We start from the raw sequence: 23,338 nt of genomic DNA, 5'->3' as shown, positions 1-23,338 counted from the left end.
TTTAAGACCCAGTAATTTCCAGAGCCCGTGATTTACTGCTGCGGTGCTCCATGAGGCTCATTTCAGACCTCCGAGAAGAACTAGTCAAAGTGTTAAATAAACATGAAGTCTGGGCCTTGTTTTCTTTCCAAAAGTGCAAACACTGTTCCTCTAATGATTAAATACTGCTTAACATACAACCAAGTGACTATTTCACAGTTGCTTCTTTCCCGTGGCTTCATTTTATGTATTAATTATTTTGTGTTCAGACAAAGACTTTAATTAGGAGTCATAAAGGGTTTCTGAAGAGTGAATAAGTAGTTCCACCCGCATTAAACTGATAATAAACAGACGTTTCTAGAACAAGGAGCTGCCCCCGTGAAAGCCTTAAGTCAGCCTGAATCTATTAACTATTAACTAAACTCAGCCCCATAAAACATTGTTTGGGGATGTTACATGACAGTAAAAATGATTCAGATCACCTTTAGGTCCTCAAAGAGGAAATAAATTAATTGAAGTTTGGTGGATATTAAAGGTTGAAACTTGCCTTTGAATGTGAAAAATTCAACCAACGTTTTCTTAAGCTCCAAACACTGATTATTAAAAATTGTTTGATTCTTTGAAATGACAGTACAAAAGCAAAACAAAATTAAATATGACGGCTTTTTAAGGACAAGAGGCAACTATATGTGTACTTGATTACAATGAATCTGGAAAAAAGGAAACAGGAAGGTTAATTCTGCCCTTTAGGCTAAAATTCTGCTCTCCACTCTCTGTAACGGAAACCACGTGTTATCTACAATGTCCCTCCAAGGAAGGTTCTGAGAAGCAATGCATCCTGCTGGAAGGGGCTTTTCTTAGCTGTCTGTGTTCAGAAGGTTCTGGTTTAAACACCCAAGCAGCTGCCCTTCCCCAGATGTTCTTACAAGACGCCTGGCACCTTTGCTGCTGTCCACAGCGCCTGTGGCTGCATGTGTACTTACCCGCGTTTTCAGCTGTATTTTGCTTACTTGCCTTGAGCCTGGCGCCGTCTACTTTGCCACGGCTGCTCAGATGCTGTTTTCTGGCGCCATAAATTCTTCGATCTGGACTCATCCTTAAACAGTGTCTTGGCCACAGGGCTGGGAGTGGTGGGCTGTCTCCTACTTAACCCTTAGGATTCAGCACCCGCCCCAGGGGCCTCCCCACCCTCCAGGCCAACACTATGCCCTCCTCCGCACTCCCCAGCTCCCCCTGTAATAGGGAAGGACAAATCTGACTCCATACTGGATCTGTCTCTTTTACTTTAACCTTTGTATTCTATTGCCTTTGCTCCAGTTAAGAATGTTGCCTACAGCCTGAAATAGACAGGACAGCCCATTCTCAAGGCTCTGACCTTTCAATGTAAACAATTTCGCATTCCTATAGAGATAAAAAGTTGCAGAACAGAGAATGACATATGTCTCGGTGGAGGTTTACAGGAACATGGTGACCTGACCTCCGTGGACAGCTGCAGGAACAAAGGATTCGGACGAACGCCAAGAAATCTGCAGCAACCGACCACGCCCCTCGTCACCTGGCCTTTAAAAATCCTTTGCTGAGTTTGCGGTTTTCTGGGCACGAGAACCTGTCTCCTTGCTCGGCTCTGCAATGAACCTTTCTCTGCTCCGAACTCGACGTTTCGGTTTGTTTGGCCTCCCTGTGCGACGGGCACACGCACCTGCATTCAGCGACACCTGCAGTCACCTCACCCCCACTCACTGCAAGGTCCACGCTCACCCGCAGTGCGTCCAGTGTGTCTGTGTCTCACACTCTCCCACCAGCCCCTTGCGGGTGGAGGTCTTGCGCACACGCCCCAGCACAGAGTTGGCATGGAAAACAAATGCGTAAGACAAATGGGGGAGCAAAATGGAGGGGGTTGCGCTCCCGCAGCCTCTGGCATCGGGCGGGATTTTGGCTTCACGCAGAACAGGGAAAGGCCCAGCTTTCAGCATCACTCGTGTCAACCCACCACCTCGTCCTGGGTGTGCCCCTAGTGGACAGTTCTTTCTTCCTGGGGGTGTCTCCTCCTGACCCTGCCACGTGGGGACAAAACTGACGGAGGCAAATCTCAGCTCAACAGGGGCAGTCACGATGGGCTGGGCATTAGGGTGACCAGTCGGCCACAAGGACCTGGCCGGAGCCCCTGACCGACTGAGGGCTCCAAGTTGGATGGGGATAGCCACCCCTCTCAGCCTTTGTCCCCTGAGAACCCTGCCTGAGAGGCGCAGGCTGAGAGGCAGCTGGACAGGAGGAGCTGCGACAGCCTGGACCCCTGGGCATGGGCCCCAGGGATGTTGGGCGGCCTCAGAGCACTCAGGGAGCTAGGACAGGCAGCCTCCTCCATGTGCCCGGGCCCCGAGCTATGTCCTGGGACAGCCTGTCCATCCTGTCACCATGCCCAATCTTGTCTCTAGTGATAAATGCTCTGGACGACTTTGCTTCTGCTGCAGGAATCCCAGAGGGGCTATAAGATGGGGCCCTGGGCAGGGAGGAAGAGGGGCAGAGGCTTCCTAGGTCCGAATCCTCCTAAGTCAGGCTGGCCTTCAAGGTACAGCCAGGCTCACGCTGGAGGGAGGTGCTGAGACCCGCCAGTCTGGCCGCTGCCTGTTTCCATGCTCTCTGCCCTCCGGGGACTTGTCCTCAGGGTCAAGGGCCAAGCCCTGGTCGGGCCTGACCTCTTCTCCCCCGACTGGTGCCGTGTGTGACTATCCCACTGTGTGCCCCTCTCCCCCCTCAACCCAGAGCCCCTGTTGCTTCAACCCCCAAGTCCCCCAGGACACAGGGCTCGGCCAGAGAGGAAAGGGCGTTTTCACCAGAAGAACTCCGGAGCCCCAGCCCTCGGGAGGGCAGGCCGGCATGCACCCCCGTGTGAGCATTTCATTCACATAAACCAAACAGAGAACAAACTAGTGGTGACCAGTGGGCAAGGGGAGCGGGGAGGGACAGGATGGGGGAGGAGAGTAAGAGGTACAAACTACTATGTGTAAAATACATAAGCTACAAGGGTATATTGTACAGACAGGGAATATAGCCAGTATTTTATAATAACTTTAAATGGAGGATAAGCTACACAAATATTGGATCACTATGTTGTACACCTGAAACTAATACTGTAAATCAACTATACCTCAATTTAAACAAATAGAATAGGCAGAGTACTTGAATAGACATTTTAACAAAGACAACGTACTAATGGCCAAAAAGCACATGTACTCAACATCACTAATCATCAGGGAAATGCAAATCGAAACCACGAGATATCACCTCACACCTGTTACAAAGGCTATTATCAAAAAACAAGAGATAAATGCTGGTGAAGATGTAGAGAAAAGGGAACCCTCTGTAGGCTGGAATGTACATTGGTGCAGCCACTGTGGAAAACAGGCTGGAGGCTCCTCAAAAAGTTAAAAATAAATGACCATATGATCCAATAATCCCGCTTCTGGGTCCATATCCTAAGGAGATGAAATCACTCTCTCAAAGAGCTCTCTGCACTCCCATGTTCACTGCAGTGCTACACACAATAGCCAAGACACGGAAACAACCTAAGTGTCCATCATCATCACATGAATGGATAAAGAAGATGTGTTATACATAACACAATGGTATATTATTCAGTCATTAAAAAGGAAGTCTTAAAAAAAAAAAAAAAGGAAGCCTTGCCTTTTGTGACAACATGAACTGGAGGGTATTATGCTGAGTGAAATAAGCCAGACACAGAAAGACAAATACCGTGTGACGTTTGACATCAGTAACGTGTGGCATTTAAAAAAAAAAAGAAAGAAAGAAAGGTGGGGGGCCAATTTCATAAAATCAGAATAGAATGATGGTTGCCCGGGTCTGGAGGAATGAGGAAATGGGGAGCTATAACTAAAAGTACCTTTTGACCTATAAGAATAAGTTCTGAGGCTCTAACCTACGGCACAGTGACTACAGTTAATAGTAATATATTAATTATCTGGATCTGGGTAATCATTCCACGATGTACATGTATATCAGATCATGTTATACGCTTCATTGACAAATAGAATTGTGTGTATTGACAAATATAATTTAAAGTTGAGGGGGAGAAGAAGCAAAGGTAAACTGGGGTGAAAAAAGAGAGAGAGAGAGAGAAATCTCCAGGGCGGCCGTGGCACAGTGAGTAACTCGTTTCTTATGCTAAGTCACCAAGGATGTGAGCAAGAGAAAAACAATGATGCTGAGTGTGGGCTTATTGTTAGAAAGGAACTCGAGTTTCTACCCATGGATGAGAATTTCCCAGGAGCCCCTGATAAGGACCACTAAGCCGATGGGCACGGTTGGCCACTGTAGGTGATTAAACCACAGAACGTCGCCTAAATGTACATGGCTATCGGCAAAGACAGGCTTGTTGGGAGAAAGAGCTCTGGACGTGGCATGAAAAGTGGGCTTCCAGTCCCAGGGCAGCTGCTTCCTAGTCGGTGCCTGAGACAAACTACAGAACTCAGAGTCATCATTCCTATGAAGCAAATAAAACCGCCGTCCTGGGACCGCAATCAGGACTAAATGAGATGATATCAAAGAGTGCCTCCCAGAGACCGATTCCACCAATGCTCATCTCCTCAAATTCTTACGGCAGATCACCTGCTTACAATTTAATCCATAAACAAACCTCGCTCCGCACACCTCTGTGACCCACTGCTCCGTGTGTATGTATGACTGCACCCTACAGAAACAACCTCACAAGCGCTCCCAGAGAATAAGCAGAGATGCCCATGGTACCAGCCTTACAGAGGTGAAAGACTGGAAATAACCTAAGTGCCCATCGGGAGGGGTCCGGAAAAGAGAAAAACACACTGCAGCTGTGCCGTGCATACCACGTAGCGTCAGAAAGAGGAGCTCATGGGGAATGAGGTCCAAGTGAAGCAGGGAAAGCAGCATGCAGAGTCAGATCCTATTTATTTAGAAAGACAGACAGACAGACAACGACACACAAAGTATTTACTTCTCATTTTACACCTCTTGTGTTGTAGGGATTCTCCATTTAAGATGAAAAGCCAAAAGAAAATTTCCTACAGTCAAAGCAAACATCTTTGCACCTGTCCTCACCTAACAGAGAGAGAACAGCTTCAGCGCATCATCATCGCGGTGATGTACCGAGGTGAGGCGAGAGCGAGAATGAAGGAGAAAACCATACACCAAAAGCCAGGTCAGGACTCAGCTCTGCTCACGTGGAGATGGGAGATGTGGTGAGTTGTACGTCACTGTCTCCTTTGTGTCCGTGCGATGTTTCAGGCTGTGGCTAAGCCCCAGTGACAGCTAGCACACGTGAATTCAAAGGAGCCAAGCATGGCACAGGCCTAATTAGGAACTCAGAACAGAGACCCGAAAAGAAAAAGGATAATAGACAATGGTGAATATAGTCCCAAGCTGCCAGCTGCCAAATGTCTGCACTTTGAATTTCATCTCCAGTCGGGTGAAATGCCCATGGATCCCAGGACACTGGAATAAAACTCCATGTGGTTCCATTTTTATGGGTGAATCTGAAACCAGGTGGTTCTGGAGAGAGAGTTCCCATAGCCCTCGCCCTCCTGCAGTTCCCCGGATGCTTAGAATGTTTTCCTAAAACGAAATTACAAACATGAATCTCTTGTATGCAAGGAAACTTTCATACCAAGTATGCCAATTACAGGCTTGTCATTTTCCCTCTGTAAACCCCAATTTTTAGCCATAAAAAATGTGCTTATGATACAACATTTTGAGCTCAAAAGAATCGTTGTGTTTTTTTGCGGGGGAGGGGCAGGGGAGGACTTGCAAATGTCTTCTTAACTTTCTTACGGGAAAACAATCATACAGAAATTAACCATTACTGGTTTTTGTTCAGAATTCAGTGATTCTCTACCCTCATCTTACTTCTAAATTTTTTGAAATGTTAAGTCATAGGATAATCTTCTCTAAAAGTATGGGAAGGGGCTCTCCTGGAGATGGAGAGAGAAAAAGTAAGTGCATGGGGAGGGAAGCAAGGATTTTATAAAATAAGGCCAATAAGGAAATGCATGCAATGATTTCACATTGTTTGAGCCCTGGAGTGCCTTGATGATAAATAAGTCTATCCCTCCAAGCTTAGCACCTTCCAAGACCTGTTTTCTGAGGCGTGGGCGCTATGGCGTTGGGCAGACAACTGGCTTTGAAGCCAAACTTGGAACTGCCCGTCATTAGAGGAGTATTAAGCCATATTCTTAACCTTATTTCAATGGAGGGGTTTTTCGTGTGGTTTAATATAGCTATACCTTTTTCTAGCAGCCACATACTCTAACTTTGACACACGTGAAGATAGAACATCTACAGGGAAATGCAGAATCAAGAGCCATAAGCCACTGGGTTACAGTTCATGAGAATTTGCAATTTAAGTACATGATGACTGAAAGGGGATGTGGATGCATCGGGAAATGTATCTTTCAGCTGCTACATCTGCAAGTAGGTTAATTAAGTCACCAACGCTCTGCAGAGAAGAGTGTAAAACACCGTGATCAAGTGAACTCTTCTCCAGGGTTACACGATTTATAACCCACACCATCCGCGGAGGAGCAGCCCTGCCAGACTTCCGAAGAGACGGCTCCGAGGCGCTCGGCTCACCCAGCGGAGGAAGAGGGAGAGGATAGGGCAGTGCGCGTCCCTGCAGCGCCCACCGCCAGGCCCTGTCCTGGCCGCGCCCCGGCCCTGCGCTCAGCCCTCTGGGCAGCGGTGGGCGGCCCCCCTGGGAGCCTGGACTTGAAGGGGAGCGTGGCTCACACCTCCGCCAAGGAGGGCAAAGGGGCGGGGCTCCCGTAGCATCCCAAACAGTGTCAGGGACACAGAGGGGAGCCTGCTGCCTCCCCATCACAAGCCTTTTGCCGCCAAGGAGGAAACACCCCACTTCCATCTGGTGCCCACCCAGCCTGATAAACACCCCGGAACCTAGAGTCTGAATGCGATACACACAGCCCTAGGGTGTGGGCTGCGCTCAGAGCTTCTGTTTCCAATTAAACACCTAACGTAGCCGTGGTCTTCAGCTGCTGCACCTGGAATAAGGAAGGTGACGCTGCACTGAGTAGTGTCCACGCCTCTGCCCTCAAGGGACGCAGGCAAACCACCCCCCACGCAAAATGTGTCCTCTGAAACCCTCCCCAGTTTAATCTGCCCCAGATCCTGCCCTCGGGGGTCTTGGTTAATCCCCGTAAACCAGGGACAAGGGACCCAGAGCGCTCCCCTAAAGGCCACACCCCTAAAAGGGGCAGTGGAGGTTGGAATGTAAAATCGCTGAGACTCAACAACGCTCCAGGGAGCCCAGCAGAGCAGCGGGGTTGCTGATCGGATGGAAATGGCTCGACTGTGGGCAGCGGGTGGGAGCAGGAATCTGTGCGTCCAGGAGGCACACAGGCCCCTCGATGTCGCCCCACCGGGAGGCTCCTGCTTCTTACGTCCAAAGGCACCTCCAGACGCCCGCCCCGGAGAGAAACCTTCGGCTCGCAGGTGACAACACCCCCAGGAGCAGAACATGGGACTTGTGCAAGCCCCCGACAGCCCCGTGGCATCTGGTCCTGAATGCCAGTCCTCCAGCTTGCAGTGGCTTCGAAGTTAAACAGTCTCTGCTCCTTCCCTCTACCGCCCCGGCGCCCACGGTCCCATAGGCAATCCCTCGTGCCTTTCCTAGTTGAAGCCACTCTGCCACACTGACCGCTCACAGGATAAGATGCGGCAAGCCCACCTCTTCTCACCGGTAAAACAGGACGATACTGCACACCAGAGAGAAGGTGTGTGAAGCTCCCGGCACAAAGCAGGTACTCAGCAAGGAGTAATGAAGAGTCTACGTGAGCAGAACCGGGGAGGGGTCAGTATTAAAATACTCAACAATCTCTTTCTTTCAGAAAAATATCTCATATCCACTCTTCTTGGAGGGAAATGTTCCATTTAGTTTGCCTAGCAATACAACACCCTTTCTCTTGGGTGCTGTGGTAGGCTGGAAAAGGGTCCCTCCCACTGCCAAGATGACCATGTCCCAATCCCTGGAACCTGTGGATGTGATCTTACATGACAAAATGGACTTTGCAAGTGTGACTAAATTAAGGATCTCCAGGAGGGGAGATCATCCTGGACTATCTGGTGGGCCCTAAATGCCATCACAAGTGTCCTTATAAGAGGGAGGCAGAGACAGATTTGACAGTTACAGAGGAGGAGGCCATGTGAGGACAGAGGCAGAGACGGGAGGGGTGCGGCCACAAGCCAAGGCACGCCGGCCGCCACCAGAAGCCGGGAGGGGCAAGGAAGAATCTTCCCCGAGAGCCTCTGGAGGGACTGCAGCCCTGCCAACACCTTGATTTCATCCTAGGGGTACTGATGTCAGGCTTCTGGCCGCCAGGCAGTTAGAGAATAAATTCCTGTTGTGTGAAGCCACCCAGTTTGTGATAACTTGTTGTAGCAGCCATGGGAAACTCTTACAGAGACCACGGTGTAAACAGTTTTACGAAAAGATAGAGCCCAGCACCCTGCAGGCTGTTGGTATGAATGGAGAGAATGCTCTGGGCCTGCCCACTTCGAGGGGGCAGGATGCCCTGCTGCGGGTTCAGAAATAAAGAGACACCCTCCCACTTAGAAGCCCCAGCACCTCCCAGTTCCTGGGCCAAAGAGGCTGAAGATATGCTGTGGGAGAGAACAGAAGGCCAACACCTTTCCGCTCCGGGTTTTTTCAGCATAAGTACAATCCAGAATGCATTTACTTTGCCAATCATCCCCTCCAGCGCCCCTACACCCTCACTTCAGCCTCACTCCATCTCTACTTGCTCCCTGGAGAACTCAGAATGACTTAGGTGTGTCTGCATCAGACTTCAGAATTTAGAGAGTGAAGCACCCGGCTCATCATAAAGAGGGAAACCACATAACCAATTGTCTAAATGAGGACAACATGTGAACAGCAGCCCCACAACAAGTAAGCCAGGGCACACGGTTACCTTCACTACAAGGCAGTGCTTCTCAGACTTTCACGTTCGTGCAGATCACCTGGAAGTCTTGCTAAAAAGCCAGGCTCTAGTTCAGGAGGTCTGGGGAGGGGCCTGAGCTTTTGCATTTCTAACGCGGAGGCTGCTGGTCCCCAGACCACACCTTGAACAGCAGGACTGCAGGCCGCTTGCATTTGTGAGCGTAGAATGAACTCAAAATGTATTTGTTCAGTGAATGAAACATGAGAGAAGAAGACCTACATCGTGAAACCCACAAGGCCAGTGTTGTAGGGAGGTTCCAGGGATGGTTTCGTGCAAATACGTTCACATTCACATGTTTTTTCTAAAAGCTGTACAAGGAAGTAAATACCAAAGGGTATAAATGGTCATGAGGATCACAGCAATGGAAGTATCAAAATTAGACTCCGTTTTTGCTACAGAAAAGATAACTCGAATATCAAACTCAACTTGAAAGACAAAGTCAACGGGACAAATGTTGAGCAAATGAAGAGCCACTGATGGGCTGTGTGCTGCCCGCTGCACGGGACTAAATCAAATGGTACTTTAATGCTCCAGACAAAACCAAAACAACACAGTCACCATGAATACAAGATGAACACTGGATGAATGCGGACGGAGCAGAAATACAAGATGGTGGGGCAGGGGGCCAGCGGCAGGCTGGGGGGTTGGGGGGGACTCTGCGTCTAGAAGCAGGGGGTGGCATCCAGGAGTTAGACTCCAATGGTACGAACGGGACTACAGAGCTTCATCAGAAACAGATAAATTGGGGCTTCCCTGGTGCACAGTGGTTAAGAATCCGCCTGCCAATGCAGGGGACACGGGTTCGAGCCCTGGTTCGGGAAGATCCCACGTGCCGCAGAGCAACTAAGCCCATGTGCCACAACTACTGAGCCTGCACTCTAGAGCCCGCGAGCCACAGCTGCTGAGCCCATGTGCCACAACTACTGAAGCCCGCATGCCTAGAGCCCATGCTCTGCAACAAGAGAGGCCACCGCGATGAGAAGCCAGCACACCACAATGAAGAGTAGCCCCCACTCTCTGCAACTAGAGAAAGCCCGCATGCAGCGATGAAGACCCAACGCAACCAAAAAAAAATAGGAAAAAAAAAAAAGAAAAACTGAGCCAAGATCACTGCTGTTGAAGACAGCGGATGTGGTGGGACACCCCCCCCCCACCTCTCCCTTCACTCACAGAAGGAAGCTGAAAGGAGGTCAAAGTCAAATCTTGCCCCTCACTGGCTTTATGACTGTATCAGCAATAAGTCCAACATCAGAGCAGAGCAAAAGTTCCACTTCTGCTAGAGATATGTGTGCAGGCAACATATCTAGGGAGAGAGGAAAGAAGACAGAGAGGGAACATACAAATGCTAGCCACAAAAACATAAATCCTCCCATTCAGAAAATGCCCAAACACCAAAATTCCAAAACACATACAATGAAGCTCATACAAAGAAAGACACACAATAAAGACAACAGTGTGAATTCATTCCAGATACAATTAAGTTTGTGGGAGAGCCTAGCAAAAACTTTAAAATAACTATTTTTTAAATGCTAAAGGGATAAATAAAACATCTAACATATCCATAAACAATTATAAATTATGAACAAAAGAGAAATAAATGAAATAAGAATAGATGTATATGAGAGAAAACCGATTATAACACCTTATAAATGAAATATATAGTCACTAAAAAGTTTTAATTTACGAGATGGGATAAAGAGGAACACAGTCCAGAGTAAAGAGTAAAATGGAAGACAGAGCTGAGGATCACATCAAATGCAGAGACTGGTAACAGTTTGTTTTAATGTATGAAAACCTGTTAAGAAGCAGGGAGAAAAAATTGAGATGCTCCAATATACAGCAAATTGGAGTTCTTAAAACTAAGAATAGGAAATAACTGATACTTGAAAATTTAAAATAAATAATAGATAAGAATTTTACAGAATTGGAGAAAGACATAAGTCCTCAGATTGCAAGAGTGTCCCATCAGAGTAAATAAAAATAATCTATGCCTAGATGGTGTAATGAAATACAGAACATTAAAAATTAGGAGGCAACCTGAAAAGCTTCAAGAAAAAAAGAGATTGCCTATAAAAGAGTAAGTACAACAGCAATAGATTTCTCTATTCAATAGATATCAATAGATTTCAGCAACAAGAGTTTCCAGAAGGCAACAAAGTAGTATCTTTAAAGTGATGGGGGGAAAAGTATAACCTTAACCAAGAATTTCAAACCAATCAAACTATCAATCAAGAGTGAGAGCAACGAACAACAGAAACAAACTAGTCATTAAAAAATGGGCAAAATACTTGCAATTTCTCCAAAGAAGATATACAAATGGCCAATAGCACATGAAAAGATAGTGAGCATCATTAATCACTAAGGAAATGTAAATCAAAACCACAATGAGATACTACTTTACCCTCATCAGGATGGCTGTTAATTAGGAAAAAAATAACAGAAATAACAAGTGTTGACAAGGATGTGGAGAGACTAGAACATTTACGCATTGATGGTGTAAATCTAAACTAATGCAGCCACTGGGGAAAACCATATGGCAGCTCCTCAAAAAATTAAACAGGGAGTTACCATATGACCCAGCAGTTGCACTCCAGGGTATACACCCAAAAGAACTGAAAGCAAGGACTTAGATATTTGCACACCCATGTTTATAGCAGCATTATTAGCAATAGCCAAAAGGCAGAAGCAAAACAAATGTCAATTGATGTATGAATGGATAAACAAAATTTGGTATTGATATATACATGCAATGGAATATTCAGCCTTAAGAGGTACTGAAATTCTGCCTTGCAAACCGGTTCATCTGTACCGTTTTTCTAGATTCCACATATATGCGTTAATAGATGATGTTTTTTTTTCTCTTTCTGACTTACTTCACTCTATATGACAGTCTCTAGGTCCATCTACATCTCTACAAATGACCCAATTTCGTTCCTTTTTATGGCTGAGTAATATTCCATTGTATATATGTACCACATCTTCTTTATCCATTCATTTGTTGATGGGCATTTAGGTTGCCTAGAGCCTGTCATACAGAGTGAAGTAAGTCAGAAAGAGAAAAACAAATATTGTATATTAACACATATATGTGGAATCTAGAAAAATGGTACAATGAACCAATTTGCAAGGCAGAAATAGAGACACAGATGTAGAGAATAAATGTATGGACACCAAGGGGGGAAGTGGGGGGCGGGGTGGTGGGATGAATTGGGAGATTTGGATTGACATATATACACTAATATGTATAAAATAGATAACCAATAAGAACCTGCTGTATAAAAAATAAATTAAAAATTTAGGAAGAAAAAAAAAGTAGTGAAATTCTGATACATGCTACATGGATGAACCTTGAAGACATTACGCTAAGTGAAATAAGCCAGACACAGAAGGACAAATATTCTGTGCTTCCACTTATATGAGGTCCCTAGAATAGCCAAATTCATGGAGACGGAAAGTAGAATGGTGATTGCCAGGGCAAAGAGGGAAGGAGAGAAAGGAAATTATTATTATTATTATTAATGGGTAAAGAGTTTGGGAAGATGAAAAATTCTGGAGATGGATGATGGTAATGGTTGGACAACAAAGTGAATATAAATATGCCATGGAACTGTACACTTAAAAATGCTTAAAATGATACATTTTGTTATGAATACTTTATCACAATAAAAAATTGCAACCATAAAAAAAGTAAAAGCAAAATAAAGACATTTTTACCTATACAAAGAATTCATGAATTTACACCCTACAGATCTCAGTTAAAAAAACGATGACAGCATGCATTCAGGAGGAGAAAAAGTAAATGCAAAAGAAACTTATGGGAAATGAGAAGCAAAAATGAGCAATGCAACTGAGAAAGTACGGGTAAATTTAACTGTTAATTTTTAGCATAACTTCTTGCATTAAACAATAGTGGTAAGAGTCAAACAACAGTACACATATGCTAAGGTCTTATTGTGGTCAGAAGAAAGAAAATAGAAATACTGAACAATTGTAGCTTTTGTTACAAAAATTTTAGTTAAATATCTTAAAATTTTAAGGATAATCCCCAAAAGAATGGAAATACAATCTATAGCTTGGCAGAAGGGTAAAAATTTCTCATAAAACTTTTAATCAATTTTCAAAGTAATGACAAAGAAAGAAAGAGAGAAAGGGAAGGGAAAGGAACAAAAAGAAAAGAAAAGAAAGGAAGGAAGCAGGGAAAGAGGGAAGGAGGGAGGGAGAGAGGGAGGGAAGGAGGAGGGAGGGTGGGAGGGAGGGAGAGAGGAAGGAAGGAAGGGTAAAGAAAGAAATTTATACTAATAAAAAATAAAATAAGATGGTAAACATAAGACCAAACATTTCTGTTAATTAATCACAACAAATATTAATGGATTAAATTTACCTATTAAAAGATGTTATCTGATTGGATTTTTAAGAAATCTAGGTATACACCACTTATAAGGAACACACATAAGACAAATCCACGCAGATAAACTGAAAATAAAGAAAAAGATCTAATACACACATATTATCCAAAAGTAAAGGGGAGTTGGTATATTAATATAAAATGAAATGCAATTTAAGCCATAAAAGTATTAATTGCCATAAAAAGTGACACTGTATCATAGGGGAAAAAATTCATCAAGAAGTTATCAACAATTATAAAATGTACCCTTCCACAACATAGCTCCAAAACATAACAAGCCCAAACTGGCAATATCATAAGGATAAATTAACAAATCCACAATTACAATATTTGTAAACTATGAACTACAAATAATAAGGAACTCCCTTAACCTGACAAAGGACACTTACTCAATATTTACCACATACATCACACAAACATCACATGAGACTTTAGAAGTTCTCCTTAAAACTGAGGACAAGACAAGGATGTCTGCTATCACTACTTACATGTAACATTGTTCTAGAGATTCTATCCAATGCAACAAGAAAAGAAAAATAAATCATTGTTTTAGAAATAGCAAAAGAAGAGATGATATAATAGTCTATTTATAAATTCAAGACAATCTATATATAAATATTAGAAATAGTGATAGTTCAGCATGGTTATCAGATATCAAATTATAGTAGGCACAATAATGGTCTCCAAAGATGTCCATGTTCTAATTCCCAAAACCTGTGAATATGCTACCTTACATGGGAAAATGGACATTGCAGACATGATTAGGATTAAGGATCTGGAGATGAGAGATTATCCTGGATTATCCAAGGTGGGCCCAATCTAATTCCATTGTAAAAGTGGAGATGTGACAGTGGAAGGAAGGTCAGAGAGATGTAATATTGCTTCCATCTGAAGATGGAAGAAGAAGACCATGAACCCAGTAATATGAGGATATTATATCCTCCAGAGAGTGGAAAAAGGCAAGGAAACAGATTCTCCCTCAAGCCTCCAGAAAGGAATACAATCCTACTGACATCTTCATTTTATCCCAGTGAGATCTGCCAGACTTCTGACCTACAAAGATGTACAATTATAAATGTATGCTGCTGTAATATTCTACATTTGTGATACTTTTTTTTACAGCAGCAACACATAATCATACAAAAACGAACAAATAAAAACCAACATCATGTCCATCACCAAACATCCTACTACACAATATAAATGTTAAAGTTCCCATTCACAGTAACAATATGAAAGGTGTTTAGAAATAAACCTTAAAAAGATATATGAGAACAGAACTACATATTATAAAAAGATGTAAAACAAGACCAGAATAAATGAGAAGACATATTATGGACATGAATTGGAACATTTTATGTCATAAATATGTCAAATCTGTCCAAAGTAATCAATGAGGTCAATGTAATCACAATACCAACAGGATTTTTTATAGAACTTTACAAGCTTACCTTAAAATTCAAATGAAAGAGCAAAGGGTCAAGAGTAGTGAAGAGAATGTTGAAGAAAATTAACAGTGGGAGGAGATGGGCCCTCCCAGATGTCAAAGCTATTATAAAATTATATCAGATAAGACAACAAATTCTTTCTCTAGGGAAAATAAAGGACCAATGGAACATAATGAAAGTAAAAAAGTAATACACATAGAATATTTCCATTCTTATGAAATTTAAAGAAAGGCAAAGCTAAAGAATATATTGTGTAAGGATATATATACATGTGGAAAACAGTAAAGAAAACCAAGGGACCAATTATCATAAAAATTGGGAGGGAGGAGGGAAGGGGATAAGATCAGGGAATGTCCTGTAGAAATGTTCTAAGATATTGTTAATGTTCTGTGTCATAACACAGCTGATGGTTTATTATTTTGCTTTATTATCTTACTATAATCCTTAAATGTGTGTGTGTGTGTGTGTGTGTGTTCCACTTGTATGGTAAATTTTACAATAAAAATGTTTTAATAGTGAAATGATGGACTATTCAATCAATGAGGCTGTGACAACTGGTTATCCATGAGAAAAATGTAGAATGAGACCCTACCTTACTCTCCACATTCAACTGCATCACAGATGGATTCAAGCCCAAACTGTGAAAATCATACTTTACATTTTTATACTAACATTCAGTAGACTATCTTTAGGCTCTTATGACAAAGAAAGGTTTCTTAAACAAATATAAAAAGCATAAGGTATAAATTAAAAGAATAATTTTGACAATATTGATAATAAAATATCTGCTCATCAAAATACACTGTAAAACAAAAAACAGCAGGAAAACAAGCCATAGACCGGAAGAAAATATCTACAATGTGCATCATAAATAAATTATTACATGCAAATATGCATATTTTGAAGTAGTTTTGAAGTATTTCTAATCAATAAGAGAAAAAACAGACATTCCAACATAAAAATGGCCAAGTAATAGGAACAGGCAGTTTGCAGAAGGAAACTAAACGTCCCGTAAATGCAGATGAGACACTGCCTCCTGAGTAATCAGGGAAGTACAAACCAAAGGGGTGAGCTACACGTCTATATCCATCAGACTGGCAAACATTTTCAAATTTGGCCATTACAACTGTAGGTCAAGTAGGAAGGAAAAAAAAAAAAGAAGAGGGATTTTCGTACTTGCTAGTAGTAATGCACAATGGTACATCATTTGGGAAAGTGATTTAGGAATATCTAACAAAGTTGGAAACAGTGGTGCCCTATGACTTAGCAATGTGGTTTCTTGGTACAATCTCTTACTCACAGGTACAAGAGTGTGAATGAGACAAGTGCAAGCATGTCTACAACCACATTACCGGTTATAAGGAAAAATGGGAAATAAGCTAAATGTCCATTAATAGGAGAATGAATAAATTGTGTTAATTCCTACAATGAGAGAACATAGGGTGGATAAAATAAATGACCTAGAATTATATATATAATCTCAAAAATATAATGTTGAGTAAAAAAACTAGGGTTAAATGCAATATGATACCATTTATATATTTATATCTTCAAACTACCATAGACAACATTTACTGATACATAAATATGTTGGAAAAGTATAGAAATATTCATAAAAATGATAAAGAATAAATTCCTATTGGGGGCTACCTCTGGGATGGAGGGAGGGGTTGGGATCACAGAGGGGCACACAGGGTTCCTCCATTTCATCTATGATATTATAAAGATGGTGGGTGTACAGGTATATGTCTATTATTCTCTATATTCTCAGAATGCTCAAAATGTTTCCTAATTTTTTAAAAAGTTATTCTCATAAAGAGAACTGTAGCCCCTCTGTAGGGAATATTTGTGTGCAGCTGGGAGCATCTGCAGGCTCCCAGGTCTATGAATTTGCACAGGTGTCTAGTAACCACTAAGACACATCCTACCACTGAGAATATGACCCATAGTTCTGATAAGACGTCAACTAACTTTACGCCGTAACCAGGACTGGCAAGTAGGCAAGATCATACAAATTTTTCTCTAAAACACGGAAGGAAATGCTACTGTTTATAAGGCAGTCCAAATGTAGTGAGTATTTATAGGTAGTGAAATCCAACCTGCCAGAATGATCTGATTAATACTACAGTGGGACAGCGAAATCTGGTAACCTTTTATGATAAATTACAGGCTGTGTGTCAGTGGTCCAGGGCTGGCAGAGGGTGACTCTTGGTCCCTGGCCCCCTCCTTTCGAAGGACTTCATATTAAGGATGATGGACTCAGACAGAGGTGGGGGGGGGCAGCCACCTGGACTTGTCAGGGGTCAGGAAGAGTGTAGAAAGTTCCAGAACTGAGGTCTGCTCTGGATTGCTGCCAGCTGGAGAATTAGACAGACTTAGGGGAGGTCTGCCTGGGATCAAAATGTAGTCAGTGTGAAGAAATCTGCAATTAGATCGCTTCCACCTTAATGGTACAAAATTCCACGCAGGCGGCTCTTCTCTGCATCTTGCCCGTCTTCCAGAGAAGACAGCCCGCGTCACACCCGGCACTGACGCCTCGAAAATAGATGGTCTTTGGGTGACATGCACATTTTAACCCCTGTGAACATTAATGGGAGTTTTGTGAATGTATTGATTGCCAAGGAAGCCTAAAGTTTAAAGCATTAATTCTGAATTCCAAGATGTTTGTCAATTCCTCCTAGACCTTTACTTCTCATCAGCACTTGGTATTTTGAACTCCTTTTTCTCTGCATACTTTAAAAGAGGAAATTGAGGGCCTTATCTAATCGGATCTATGTCTCCGAAGCCTGGGGCCTTTAATGGGTACGTCGATATACATCCATATCTCGGCCAAGATGAATGGGCACAGCACACGTTTGCGTTGGCAGCAGGACCGGGTATCAATCATGGAGGCTGTGGGAGCAGACGCATCACCCCACCTGATATGGCTGAAGATGCTTCCACTATATCAATAATGAGCTGTGTCCAAAACCGTCCAGGGGGGAATCCCGTGAGCCAGGAGGGAGATATATTTACCAAACCCATCCTGTCTCCCTGATGCCTCTGCTGCGTGGGCCCCCAGGTGTGACCTCCCAAGCTTTCTGAAATACAGAAGAATTTAGCTCGTGTCTTTAGCTGTCACTGGCCACAGTGGCTTTCAGGCAGAGTGAAGCGCGGTTCCGGGTATCAGCGCGGGAAGGAGTGCACCTCAAGAGCTCTGGTTTCGGGGTGCAGTGTGCTGCTTTCTCTGAGCCCTTCCTGGCCAGGCTCTTTTCACTCCCTGGGAGACTGCTGGCCCTCTGCCCTTCCAGATCTCCCCACCCCCACCCCAGCAGCCCTCCGGGGCTTGTGGCATCCGAGTCCTTCCCCACAGGACCCCTCCAGCTCAGGGGCCGCACAGAACGGCCTCCTGCTTCTACACCGCAGCTCCTCCGCTTTCTACCCAGGAGGCCTTGGAGAGCGGCGAACCCTCCAGAGGCTCGGTTTCTCATTCCCCAAATCCCAAGTGAGGATAAAGTACCCGCCCTGGGGCCCCACAGAGGCCAACACTGCATCTCACAGGCAGCCGAGGCATGGGGCCTGTTGGCTTTTCCCCTTCTAGCATCTCCACAGAATCTGCCTGTAGGAGCCAGGGAGGTAGAAAAACTGAGAAACAGCGAAGAGTAGGAACTAATAAAAGTTTTATGAATTACACAGAACCGGCAGAGGTGGTGTGGTTTTTTGCAGGCCTGTTCCTACCCCTGAGTGACTGACCCCCCGCAGAGCACGGCCAGATTCAGCTGATAAAAGCCCTGGGTGCCCAGTTAGACTTCGGATAAGCAATGAAACATCTGTTCATATAAAAACAGTATTTAGTATACTTATAAGTTTTTAGTCTACTAAGAAAGTAATAATAATTCATTGTTTGTCCGGAATTTTCTAATTTAACCCTAGTTGAGAAAGAGGCAGGGAAATGTCATGCTTCTCTCCCTTCCCAGGTGAGAGGAATGAAGATCTTCAAGGCGGGTTCTTCCCTGATGGGAAATACAGGGCCACGCGGGGCCACCTTCCCCGGCATGACAAGCTGACAGCGCAGAGCAGGGTCACTCTGGGCCCCTGAGCTCACACCCCGCACAGAAGCTACACAGAGGCCACACTGCCCCGTTCAGGAGAGGATCCCAACCTGCTTACAAAAGGCAGCAAGTTCTGCATATTCAAGCAGGGTGGGGTGTTTTGTTTTGTTTGTTTAACATCTTTATTGGAGTATAATTGCTTTACAATGGTGTGTTAGTTTCTGCTGTATAACAAAGTGAATCAGCTATACGTATGCATATATCCCCTCCCTCTTGCGTCTCCCTCCCACCCTCCCTATCCCACCCTTCTAGGTGGTCACAGAGCACCGAGGTGATCTCCCTGTGCTATGCGGCTGGGGTGTTTTTTTTTAATCCTTAGTAAGAACCAGGCTGAAAGATTCAATTTTACTCTGTACTGATATTTATGGGGGCATTTGAGAAGGAAAGGAGTATCGCCTCCTACTGAGGACAATATTTGAACTTAATTACTTGGATCCCAATTAATATCGGAAAGGATGCTCTGGTTCTCAGAGGACAGTTACGTCATCAGTTGTGGGCACACCTCGTGTCCCCTAAGAAGACCAGAAGAGAATTTCAGTTACATCCTAAAGGACTTTTACCACTGGGGACATCCTATAAATGAAAATATAAAAGCTTAAACAGGTCTATCACTCATTCTTTTACTCATCACTGGGCTAGAAGGAGGGACACAGTGACAACAGGTCACAGACCCTCTCCCAGGAGAAACCGCCTAGAGCAGCCTGGCAAACTATGCCCGCAGGCCAAAGCCAGCCTACCGCCTGTTTTCTATGTAGGTTTTAAATTTTTTAATGGTTGAAAAATTCCAAACAAAAATAATATGTTGTGATGTGAAAATTACACGAAATTCCAATTTCTGTGTCCATAATGAAGCTTTACTGGGACACAGCCATGCACACGGGCGTTTACTTATGGTCTATGGTTGTTCCTGAGCTGCGCGGGTGGGATTGAGTAATTGTAACTGAGACTGTAGCGTCTGCAGAGACAAAAAGATTTATGATCTGACACTTTCCCGGAAAAGCTGGCCAACGTGAAAACAGAACCGCCACGCAATGTAGCAAGTGCCCAGAGAGGGAGGCGGGCTGCTGCTGGAGACCACGCTTTGGAGTCTTTACAGATGCTCACCAGGGACGCAAGTGAAGATGCTGAGAAACAGTCATTGAAGCAGATGTAGCTTTCAGGAGAGTTTGATGAGACACACCTACAACGCCTTACCAGGGCAGAATATTTGCTTACACAGGCACGTAATGCTTTGTGATCAGTGATTTATGCAGAAAGAGAAAGCCTCTTTCATAATTGCTAAATATTTTAGTGATGGGCCAAAGGCTGGGTAAGGGACAAGTTTTCAAAATATTGAAATGAAATTTTCTAACTTGAATCCTCCATCAGGATGCTCGATCCTTCCTGCCTTTAAAAGCCCCTGTACTGACCTTCATTCCTTCTCCCTCCTGTGTCTTTAACATCTCTACTAGATTCTTCCTTCAGTGAGTCTGAAAAAACCCCCAACAAAAAAACTCCCCTGGGCCCCACACCCCTCCCAGATGCCTCCCTCTCACGCCCTTCACCCTAAAGCAAACTCCTCTCCAAGTCACCCTCCTGTGCTGTCTACACTTCCCAACCTCCTACGCCCCCAAGACTGATTCTCCCATGTTCCTCCACCACCTCTCCGAGCAAAGTCTGATGACCTCCCGCTTCTACATCACATGGGCTCTGCAAAGCCTCCTCCTCCGCGGTCCCCTGCTGCATCCAGCACTACTAAGCTCTCCTCCCCTTACGGCACTTCCTTCCCTCGGTTTCTGTGACTCCATCCTTTCCGATTTTCTTCCTACCTCTCTGGCTTCCTCTCACCCAACTCGGTCTCTCCTCTTTCTCCCTTAAATATCCGAGTTTCTCAAGACCCATTCCGCTCTCACCTTTTTCTCTCTCCCTACACGACCTTGCCCCTGCCTTTGGCTCTTAGTGCCACCTGTATTGTTGGCATCGGCTAACTAAAAACCAGCTGGTGAGAGAAAGACTTTTTCCTTATTCATAAAGTGTCAGCCGGATTTGGCTTTCCCAAGCCCCACCGGAGGAATTAGATTATTGCCCTCCCCTGAAAACCTCCAAGAAATCCCTCCACGGATGTAAACATTCTTATCTTCCACTGGTGGTCTCTCCATCCTTTTTCCACTGGGGTTAGATCATCTGCATTTTGGCAGCTAATGAAGGCTCCATAGTAGATGCTCAATAAATGTTTATGGACTCAAGAGAGGGTCTTGATGATAAAGTGCTCGCTGCATAATAAGAAAACATAAGGACTTATATATCCAAACTTAAACAGAACTTCCAAAGGAAGGCTTCTGTGATTTGCCTGTGTCTTATTAAAACCTCAACACATAGTTGTGATATAAACAGTCATTCTGACAACATTTAAGACCACAGGAGCTAAGCGTGAAGGATGCTTCTGTCTGTTGGGGTCCTGGCTCTGCCGTTTACTGGCTGTGTAACTCTGGGAAAGTGTCTTAACGTGTCTGGGCTTCAGGTTCATCAGCTACCAGATGGGGACAAAAATAATTCCCCCTTGGTGTTTTTATGAAAACTAAATCACATAATTCATGTCAAGTGCTCAGGGCAGTGTGGGGTACATAATAAGCATGGAAAACATGAGAGTGCAAACTCAGTCTCCAGGAAAACTAAAGTAAAGAAACAGTAGGAAAGGAACAAGGGGGAAAAACTCAACAAAGTCACTGCCATACACCCAGACAAGGACAAAAGCAGTTTCATAAAATATAAGAAATGCCAAAAGTCTTTCTTAATTCCCACTAAGTAGCAATGGCTCACCCCACCTTCGTGCTGACCCAACAATAAAACCAGGAGACAGGCGAATGCCGTGTTATAACCTAGCCATCCTATATCAGGCTTTCATTATATGTAGTGTTCCAGGGAATGCGTGGCTTGACCTGTGGTAAATTTAAATCTGTTTAATGACTTGTACTTTAAGAAGCTCCTACCACAAATAAAAGTTCCCAGGAGAGGAGGTAGCCTCGTGTCCCATCATTCTGTCATTCGTCCTGATAACTCGCCACACAAACGGGACGAACTGGATCAGCAGGGTACTTGGCAAACATACGTGTGCGCATTACAGGGCACTGGACACCACACAGGAGGATGTCAAGGCCTCATCCCACTGACAACGGGCAAATTCCCACTAATCTAGGCCACAGTCAGGCCTCCCACCCTACACACCCTTGCCCACCGAGCAGCAAAACCACCATCTCCAGGTTATCCCTAGGCTGTGGGTCTGGCTAAATCTCGGGCGGTCCTAAAGGGGAGCCATCTCACAGATCAGTAGGACGACAGGCGGGACACGAGCGCGGACCTCAGACGCCGGCCAGGCCTTGGGACCCCTGCAGCACCTATAAATTTAGGTGTAAATCTCGCAGGAACTCTTGACAGACAAGCCCCCGTGACAGCTATGCAATTTACTGTTAATGGCGGACCTTCCAACGAGATTCCTTTGAAATACAGGAATCTTATTAGAAGCCTCTGACCTCTCGAATCTGCCAGGCAGAAATCACCTGAACAGCCAATACGCTTATTTACGCCAGCTCTGCGAAAAGGAAAAGAAGGAACTATATGCAGACAGACAGACATGTATATAAATTTGTGTTCAAGGGTGCGTCACCCTTCTTACCAGGAGAGTTCTTGTCACACCAGAACTGGGTGCAAGCACAGAGCGAAGTGCCCTTCTGGTCCTTGATGCAGGCTGCAGAGAAAGTTCTAGTCTTCTTCAATCCCAAAGGAGGACAGGACATAAGCAAGACGCAGACAAACAGGAGAACTCGGCTGCACTTGTCCGCTCCCCGCACCTTGGGCCTGATACGCCATAGCGGTTGGGGAATGTAGGGCTGGAACCAGGCAGCAGCTGTTTAAATGACTTAAGGATGAGGCGGGCCTCGCTGGGGAGGGTGGAGCCAGTGCTGAGGGGTGGAGCTAGAAAAATCCAGAGAGCCGTCCATGGAAATGGGTGGGACTAAATCAAGGGGCGTGGTCGACGGAAGGGGTGGAGCTAGTGACGAAGCTCACAGAGGGGTGGAGCTGGGGAAGTGGGCGGGGCTAGGAGAAAAGGACCCAGTTAATGTAGGGAGGAGGGGCAAGGCAGAGGAAGTATTTTACAATTTATCCTATGGGGGGGGCGGTGTCTCTTTTTTTTTTAATTAAAAAAAATTTTAATTAGAAAATTTAAAAACCCTGGGGAAGGTCACCGGGCCACCTGGTGCCAGCACATCGTATGGCCTTTAATTTCCTTTTTCTGGAGAAGCCCCACACACTGATCCATTCAGAATTCCGGGTATTAAGGGCCCCTGCCTCCTGCCCGGAGTTGTCCGCTGGGAGGGCACTGCCGACATCAGGCATCCCGGGAACTCGGTGTCTCCGCCGAATGTGTCGCCTCGCTCA

At 44.7% G+C, this 23,338-nt stretch overlaps 1 long non-coding RNA gene across 3 annotated transcripts in view; it reads right to left on the bottom strand.

The window, feature by feature from the left end:
- Positions 1–22,882, bottom strand: part of LOC307174968 — a 127,838-nt gene extending 104,956 nt beyond the window's left edge. For all 3 annotated transcript variants that reach the window (XR_013824218.1, XR_013824219.1, XR_013824220.1), the window contains exon 1: positions 22,575–22,882. This is a non-coding gene — a long non-coding RNA (uncharacterized lncRNA). The remainder of the gene's footprint in view (positions 1–22,574) is intronic.
- Between the last annotated feature and the right edge of the window lie 456 nt (positions 22,883–23,338).

This window comes from Stenella coeruleoalba (genome assembly GCF_951394435.1).
Source record: "Stenella coeruleoalba genome assembly, chromosome: 16".
Taxonomy (NCBI): Eukaryota; Metazoa; Chordata; class Mammalia; order Artiodactyla; family Delphinidae; genus Stenella; species Stenella coeruleoalba.
This window is presented reverse-complemented; position numbering and strand designations above follow the sequence as displayed.